The sequence below is a fragment of the Sapajus apella genome, unplaced genomic scaffold (assembly GCF_009761245.1).
Source record: "Sapajus apella isolate SASKATOON/1434 unplaced genomic scaffold, GSC_monkey_1.0 scaffold11, whole genome shotgun sequence".
NCBI lineage: Eukaryota > Metazoa > Chordata > Mammalia > Primates > Cebidae > Sapajus > Sapajus apella.
The window spans coordinates 29,088,928-29,098,660 of NW_022436951.1; the positions used below are offsets into that span (position 1 = coordinate 29,088,928).

General features: G+C 33.9%; 1 long non-coding RNA gene across 1 annotated transcript in view; it reads right to left on the bottom strand.

Annotated features, from left to right (window-relative positions):
- LOC116552181 overlaps positions 1–9,008 on the bottom strand; it is a 12,650-nt gene extending 3,642 nt beyond the window's left edge. Inside the window, exon 1 of the long non-coding RNA XR_004269263.1 lies at positions 8,874–9,008. This is a non-coding gene — a long non-coding RNA (uncharacterized LOC116552181). The remainder of the gene's footprint in view (positions 1–8,873) is intronic.
- Between the last annotated feature and the right edge of the window lie 725 nt (positions 9,009–9,733).

A 9,733-nucleotide genomic window follows, 5' to 3' on the forward strand; every position in this document is an offset into this window, starting at 1 on the left:
TATATATATATGTATGTATATATATATATATATATATATATATATGCACTTTAGGTTCTGGGGTACAAAGAACATGCAGGATTGTTGATAGGTACATGCATGGCAATGTGGTTTGCTGCCTTTATCCCCATTTCTTCATTGACTTAACATTTTCTTGAATTATATTGGAGTCTATAGGTATGCCTGTCTTATAACAATCCTGCACCCAGTAGAAAGCTGCATTTTCAATATGAGATAAAAGGGTATTTCACAAAAAGTGCATGGTTTATGTCCTGCTGGCATAGCTGCAGCAAGACCTTCACAAGTTTTCTTTTTTGTTTTACATTTTTCTTGAAATCGTGGGCAAGTGCAGTTTCAGAACTTCTTGCAATGTCATGACTTGTCGCTCCTGGCTGGATGCACTTCCAGTGTCACTAGTGGCACTTTGTATGAATTCCATGGTGTTATTTAAGGTTCACAGCATTGCACAAAACATGATGAAAAATACACGAGAACCAAGAGGGATCACTTTTTACTGCTTATGCAGTTTACTGGAGGGATGATTCGCTTACACAACAATTTAAGGGCATACTTGCAATACTCCAGGTTACTGCAATAACAACAGGAGGTGGCTATAAATTTACAAAGTGTGGACTGCAGTTAACTATATGCACTTAAGATTTAATACTACCTTATTTTTTTTGCTGGGGGGAGGGAGACTGGCTCTGTCACCCAGGCTGCATGCAGCACAGTGGCTCTATCTCGGCTCACTGCAACCTCAGCCTCCAGGGTTCAAGCAGTTCTTCTGCCTCAGCCTCCCGAGTATCTGGGATTACAAGCATGTGCCACCATGCCTGGCTAACTGTTTTCTATTTTTAGTAGATAAATGGTTTCACCATGTTGCGAGACTGGTCTGAAACTCCAGACCTCACGTGATCCGCCCACCTCAGCTTCCCAAAATTCTGGAATTACAGGTGTGAGTCACCCGCACCGGACCTAATACTGCATTTTCATGCTTGTTTATGTTTCTCTTGACTGTGAATAGTGCCATGTACAGTCTATAAGTGTTTGTGTATGTAAATTTTGTTAATTTTAACTTGTTATAGATCTTTTTATAAAATAGACTAATATCTACCTATATTTTATACATTTATGAGATTCCTAACTTTCTTTTTCTGATATTCCTTGGCTTCATGCTTCATCTGTGAGTTTTGTCTAACTGCTGCAAATCTTCAAAAATTTTCCAATATATTTATTGAAAACAATCCACTTATAAGTGGACCCATGGAGTTCAAACCTGTATTGTTCAAGAGTGAACTGTATAAAAACATAAAAAGCCTAAGAAATTAAGGCTGCCTTTCCTTTTGGGCATTGTGTTGTATCCCTTACAAAATTTTTTTAGAAATGTTTTTCTTCTTTCCTTCCTTCCTTCCCTCCTTCCTTCCTTCCTTCCTTCCTTCCTTCCTTCCTTCCTTCCTTCCCTCCCTTCCTCCCTCCCTCCCTCTTTTGCTCCCCTCCCTCCCTCTCTCCCTTGTCTCCCTCCCTCTCTTCCTTCCCTCCTTCCTGTCCTCTCTCTCTTCCTCCTTTCCTTCCTTCCTCCCTCCCCCCTCCCTCCCCCTTCCTCCTCCCCCCTTTCTTCCTTTCTTCCTTCCTTCCCTCTTTCCTTCCTTTTTTCCTTCCCTCTCATTTTCTTCAAAAATTCATACTTCTTTGCGTTATAACCTCCAGTTAACATGAAATGACAGCTATCTCTTATTTTATTTATTCACTAAACAAATATGTATGGCATGACCTTATAAAATTATATTCGATATTTAAAAATATAAAGCTGGCATTTTGTTTGTTTTCATGATTTTTATGTATGTATTCTGTTTGACTTACCATTTTTTGACTTTTTACGTTATGTAGTATTATCTTATTTTTATTAAAGTTTGATTTTTGGGGGATGGATTACTAATTGTTCATTTTATTTTTGTAAGCTTAATTTTCCATATCTTTATAGGAGTTTTTGTTAGAAGCTATATAGTCTTTTTTTAATGAAGAATTACACATGTTATTTAACTTATATGTTATATCCGGGAGCTGACTCTATGTGCAAAGATTATTTTACTTCAAGTAGATATAGTTGCTCAGATGATATCTTTTAAGTTCATGGATATTGCTTTGGAAGCTGAGTGAACAAATGAGCTGCCTTCATTTCTTCCAACTTTATAGAGATAGCCCTAGCCTGAAAGTTAACATGAGATATAATATTCTGTAAAAATATTAAAGATTCTTTTAATATCAATTAGATAACTCTGAAAATGTTCTAAAATTTCTCCAGGCCAGTAAAGAAGCAGATAAGAATTGTGGTGGGCTCAAATCATAACACCATCAGTGAAGTTTCGCAGAATGTGTGTGTTTATATTTCAGCTTTGCTGCTTGCTAGCCTTTCAAGTTCTGAAATATGAATATGATATTTTTAAAATAGAAAAATAATGCTGCTTTGACTAACTCACAGGATTATTGTGAAAAATAGTTTAAAATATGCATTAAAGAACTTTGGATCTGAATATACATATTAAAAAGCACATTTCCCTGGTTTAGTGTGGGTCAAGCTCAATGAGTCTCTGCTTTATCACTTAAAACTTTAATTCATTGGATTTTCAGACCACTGAAATGTCCATTATTCACATACTCTTCATCTGGTAGCCTCAGTTCCTGAACCATTTGCAGAATGCCAACGAATCTGAAAGCCATTCTCTCTCAAAGAGTACTCTTTCTCAACAGGTCTATGTTACAAAAATTCTGTCTGAGAGGTAGACTTTTGATTCAGCCTATAGGAAGTAGCATTTCCCCAGTAAAAAGTAAGAGTCAAATTAGGCTTCTTTCATTAAAAAATATAAACAAAATATAATATTTGAAACATAATTGAAAATTTAGAAAGTTAAAAGGAAGTAAGTTAGGCTGTAGAATGAAGGGATGTTACAAAAGGTTGAAGAATAACAAGTAAAATGTATGATATTTGGTCATAACTAATTAAATAGAATAAAATTCTAAGAATAGGACAAGATTAGTTAATTTAATTGGAACTCAATGGTGCCTATTTTTATGTAATTCCAATGATATTATAAGTTTGATTATATGACTGAAATTGTTTACTTACACATTCAATGTGGTCACTGATATTTCTTTAATGCTTTAAACAGAGATATGCAGAATTCTGGTGAGTGATTTCAAAAGGGTGTCATGAATATTTAAATGTACCATATGAAGGTACTTGGTGGCCCAGTGTAGGCATAACTTTAACATGTCGTTTAGTAATGTGTTATAGGAAAATGCTATAGATCCGAGTCAACAAAGTATGGCTCCTGGGCTAAATCTCACCTGCCGCTTGTTTTTTGGTAAATGACATTTTATTAGAAAACAGCCATGCTCTTTTATGTCTGTATTGTCCACAGCTTCTTTCACACTATGACAGCACAGCTGTGTAGTTGCCACAGAGATTGGATGGCTGGAAAATCCTGAAATCTTTACTCTCTGCACCTTTAGAGAAAAAACTTGGTGACTCTTTCTAGAGATTGTTCCTTGTGTCAGAAGAAATCATGAATGACTTTAACACGAGCAAAAGATCGTTGGTGTCTTTCAATAGAATGTTGATTTTTTTTAACAGATTCTTCTGGGTTGTCTTAAAAAGAAAAAGGGAAACAATGTTATTTTTCTTTTTTTAAGAAATGATATATCTTTTTATGAATGAGTTTTAAAATATTTTGGAGTAATTCGAGCCCTTCGTATCTCTTTCTCTGAATTCTCTCCACCTATTTTTTAGGCTCATTTTTATATCAGATTTTGGATATTTTCCCCTTAGCTTATAGATTCCCCTTATTTACAAGAGAAATTAATAATTTGTCATATAAAATGCAAATAGCCTCCGCACTGAAAACATACTAAATGTTGTACAAAGATTGGGACGTACTTATTTTTATGTAGTATAAAATAGAAGTTTAATTTTACTTTTCTGCACCACTTGCTTTTTCCAAATGGAGTTAGTTTGCATAAGCAGTTATTTTCAGTTTACATATATTATTTTATATTATAGGCTATATTGTGTGCCTTATATTTTATACTTAATATAATTTATTGATTAAGCGTATTGCATAGGCCCACCTATTTTATTGTTTCTTATGCTAAATCTGATGACCAATGACAACCCTTCTGTCCTTTGCTGATCTTTTCTCGACACAGTGTACATTTCTCTTTCTCCTGTGTATAGCCCCTGTCAGTAATTCTCACTGGCAAACTCCAACCTGGGGCACTATGAAGAGAGAAGATTGAGGGATATAGTTCTTGACTTCTCCTATGGAATGAAAAAGACCTTAGAGGTCTGAAATAAGATTAATTTCTGAGTCAAGTTACAAGAATAAAATTGGATTTTCTGTCAGATTCATTTATTAGATATGTCCCAAACCATGTTTGTCATAAAAGCGTGATTTTTTTCTATTAAGTAATTAAAATCAGATGCTTATCTTTTATATTTTAACATACCTGAAATTATGATGCACCTTACAATTAATTGTTTATCAAAGTTTATCTGTAGATAGTTTTCTCTTGTGTAGGTTCACAAAATATTATATGAAGAGTAATCAAATGTAGTATATGTAATCCACATAGAAATGGACGTGGGATGACTAGCTAATAATAATGGTTTCTGTGTCTCAATAAGAATGTTTAGTAGTGTGTTCTTAGATTTTATTTTGGGAGACAGAGCAATGTATTTTGAGATAACACTCAAACTTGCAATTTCCTTATCTCTCAAGTTACAGAATATTGTGCAACAGCTTCCCTCTCCCCACTTCATTATCTCTTTATTTCTGTCTTACAAAAAAATATACTTCTGCAGGACAGAAATAAGCCTGAGTTTTAGCATTGGGTAGATCTATATGGAAGCTCGTAGGAAAAAAAAATAACTACAGTGTTATGTCTTGATAAGTGACATTTACAACTCTAGTGACTAACGAAATGGTGATATAATCACTAATGAAATGGTGATGCAAAAATTTCTGATGGGTTCATTTTTACAAACTTGCTGATTATGTAGTTTAGAAATTTATGAAACAACTTTGCTACTAGTACATACCTTTAGAAATCTTACACTAAAGACACTAAGTTGACCAGGAATTTCCAGTTGCCACACTATGACAGAAACCACCTCTTACCAGATATTCATCTTCCAAAGAAAAGTGTGGATCACAAATCTTGCATTACAACTATGTGGTTATTTATAGCCTCAATTTTGGTAAATTTAACACAAGGATTCTGTAAAATTAGTACATTCTATTTTATTCAACAAAAACTCTGTCCAATATTGGTTTTAAGAAAGATCAAGAGTTGGTGATGAGCAAGGCACCATGGTGTAATGACAAATGGATGATAGCACAGTGCAGAGAATGTCATGTTACTGATGACAGATATGATTTAAACCTTGAATATTTCTTATTCAGGAAGATGCTAACTGACACCAGATTCCTAACAGTGTTTTTCCCACAGTCAGGTTAACAATCTGAATTTTGAGAATCCTCCCAAAGCTTTGAAAACCCAGAAGATTTTATGACTCTCACTGAACACTTATATTGATGAGGATTAATATTCTTTAATCCCATTTAGTGTGACTATGTATAGGTTTCTAGGTAGATATAGTAACGTGATTGATTACAGGTGCTGTCATAGACTGTATAAAGGTATTATATATCATATAATATATAGTGTATGCACATCTTATCTTACATTAGAAATATGTCTGGAATTGGATAAGAAAATAAGTAAATACATTAAGTACACATAAGGTTTCTAATATTTTATTAAATATGAGTTATACTAAAATGATATATATATGGATATTGATAGAGTTTTATAGACTCAGATTTTTTGGTTAATATTTAAAGTATGAAGCACACAATGTGTTGTATTTGTTTACTTGGCCTGTCATAATAAAATACCGTAAACTGAGCAGATTAAATGACAGAAATTATTTTCCTAATAGTTTTGGAGGCTAGGTGTCCAAGCTTAAGATATGTGCAAGGTCATTGCCTTTGAGGCCCCTCCCCTTCACTTATAGATGACAATCTTTTCATTGTATCGTCACACTGTTTTCCCTCTGTGTTTGTCTGTGTCCTAATTTCCTCTTCTTCTAAGGACACCTGCCATATTGGATTAAGGACCACCGTAATAATATTATTTTATAGTGATGGCCTCTTTGAAGACCTCACCTCCTAAAGCAATCATATTTTTAGGTGCTGTCATTGGGACTTCAAGATATAAATTTTAGAGGGACACAATTCAGCCCATTACAACTGTCTCTATGAAGGCTCTAATGTAATTGGAACAAAGAACAATTACACAGAAATGAAAAAGGAGGTACAATGAACTCCTGTGGAAGAAGAACCCAGGAAGGCCGATTTTCAACTTATCAATAACAAATGTTACATTATATTATATCAATAACTATCAATTTTAGCTTTCTTTGGATAGACTCCTTTATTGGTGTAGAATAAAATGGTAAATAAGCAAAACTAATAGAAAATGAACAGTTACAAGAAATTCTTGAATTTAGTAAAAAATAATCACAATACAGGCATTACCCTTGAAAAAATGGAAAATGGAGAGAATTTAGATTTTAAGCTGGGTGTCTTTGACAGCTGTCCTAGATTAGAATACTCTTGTCTTTATCACTTTGGTTCAGAGCGTGATATAAACCATATTATCCAAAATCTGAAATATCTCTGCTATTACCATTGAGCCTGGGTTTGAATTTTTTAATTATTTAAAAGGTTTTGAATCATGATATGGTTTGGCTGTGTCCACACCCAAAATCTCATCTTGAATTTTAATCCCCATAGCCCCCATGTGTCAAGAGAGAGACCAGGTGGAGGTAATTGAATCATGGGGGTGGTTTCCTCTATGCTGTTCTTATCATGATGAGTGAATTCTCATGAGATCTGATGGTTTTATAAATGTGTGGCAGTTCCTCCTGCATTCAATTCTCCTTTTTGCTGCCTTGTGAAGAAGGTCCCTTGCTTCCTCTTCACCTTCCACCATAAGTTTCCTGAGGCCTCCTCAACTACGCAGAACTGTGACTCAGTTAAACCTCTTTCCTTTATAAATTACCCAGTCCCAGACAGTCCTTTACTGCATTGTGAAAATTGACAAATAAAATCAGTTAATTTAGAATTATTATTCTTGTCATATCTAAGGACAATGATGTGTATTTTCATCTTTGAACATAATAATTCCTTAGGATAATTTTAATGGGCATATAACATCTATTCTTTTGGAATTATATGCTAATTTACTCACAGATGTCTCTGAAGTTATACGTTGTTAAAACTGTGTTTCAAGTATGAATAACTTGAGGTTGTAATCTTAACTGGTTTTATATGACATTTATGCTTTAGAGATGTATTTTCTCACTGAGGGTCCTTTTGCAGGGTACACAGTAGACTGGAAGTTTTTGATGTTTAAAAACATTTCCATTAGATTCAGAAAAAAATTTGATACTACCTTATTGTCAAATGTTTCTTGGATTCTTGTAGTATTCTAAATCATTACTATGATTCCATTTTTCAGTATAGAATAACATTTATCTTTTTAATAAAGTTTATGAAAAAGAAAAACTCCTGTATAATTTAGGATAAGGAAAACAAGGCACATTGTGATCAGAGTTGATTGACATATTTTAACATTTTTTTTCTACTTAAAAATAAATGGGGAATACATTAGAACCACAAGTTGCATTTCCTTTTAGTATTGATGGCAGAGAATAAGGAAGAAAACTGGTTATTGTATCCAGGCTGTAAAGGAGTCACATTATATATCACTGTGTCCGCAGGGGACATGATTAGACAAAATCCTGGAGACAGAGGAATATTTTTTAAAATGTGAATTTCATGAGAAAGTAGCTTTTTATATTATATTGTTGACTCAGTTTTAACTTGGGACCAATATTTCTTTTTCTTAGATTTTGTGGCTCAAGTAAACAGTCATTTTCCTTTGAAAACTTATAAAGCAAATTTTTCTTTAATATGCATGATAGTGGGAATGGTAGGGTAGCCTGAATTTTCTTCTTTTTTATGCAAAACTAATATATCATTATATTCTCCAAATGATTATTTCTTTAGAATTGCTGATAGTCTCTTAGCCACTCCAAACATAAATTCAATAAAACATATAACTCTTTATGTGTGACTCCGTAGGTTCAAAAACAAGCAAACAATAAAATTCCAATGAAAGAAGTAAGGTAGAGCAAAGGAAATAACAATAAAATGTAGTACATTGGGGAATGATTATAAAAAAGTAACTACTGGAAATACGAAAATCAAAAGCATGTTCAATTGTATGGAAAAGAAGGCATTGTTAACATTTTCTTTATTTCAATTTCTTGGGGAGGAATCCATAGTAGAACTAGTAAAGTCATCATTAAATACAGTCTCCTAACAAACATAGAGGTGAAATAGACTATTTCCAAACCACTATCATATATGCTTCTTACCATTAATATGTATCAAATTTTACATTATAAAATCTAACTTTGTAAAAAAAAATTAGTTCAATTTATTTTTATTTTTTTAGAAGAGTTTTATTTTTTTTTATTTAAAAAATTGCATTTGTTTTTGTTGTGTTTTGACAGAAAAATTCACGGGTCTTTGTGACACTGAAATACTCCCTCTTTTTTTAAAATTTATATTACTTTAAGTTCTGGGGTACATGTGCAGATCTTGCAAGATTGTTACATAGGTATATACATGCCATGGTGGTTTGCTGCACCCATTCCCCCGCCGCCTACATTAGGCATTTCTCCTAATGTTAGCCCTCCCCAGTCTCTCCACTCCCTGCTATCCCTTCCCTAGCTCTCCAACCACCAACAGACCCCAAGGTGTGATGTTTCTCCCTGTGTCCATGTGTTCTCCTTGTGCAACACCCACTTATGAATGAGAACATGTGGCATTTGGTTTTCTGTTCTTGTGTCAGTTTGCTGAGAATTATGGTTACCAGCTTCATCCGTGTCCCTGCAAACGACATGAACTCATCCTTTTTTATGGTTGCATATTATTCCATGGTATATATGTGCCTCATTTTCTTTATCCAGTCTATCATTGATGGGCATTTGGGTTGGTTTCAAGTCCTTGCTATTGTAAACAGTGACACAATGAACATACATGTGCATGTGTCTTTATTATAGAATGATTTATAATCCTTTGGGTATATACCCAGTAATGGGATTGCTGGGTCGAATGGTATTTCTATTTTTAGATCCTTGAGGAATCACCACACTGTCTTCCACAATAGTTGCACTAATTTACACTCACACCAACAGTGTAAAAGAGTTCCTATTTCTCCACATCCTCTCCACCATCTGCTGTCTCCAGATTTTTTAATGATCGCCATTCTAACTGGCAGGAGATGGTATCTCAATGTGGTTTCAATTTGCATTTCTCTAATGACCAGTGATGATGAGCATTTTTTCATATGTTTGTTGGCTGCATAAATGTCTTCTTCTGAAAAGTGTTTGTTCGTAGTTTTGCTCACTTTTTAGTTATTTGTAGATTATGGATGTTAGCCCTTTGTCAGATGAGTAGCTTGCAAAAAATTTTTTCCCCTTCTGTTGGTTGCAGGTTCACTCTAATGATTGTTTCTTTTGCTGTGCAGATGCTCTTAAGTTTAGTTATATCCCATTTGTCTATTTTGGCTTTTGTTGCCATTGCTTTTAGCATTTTAGTCA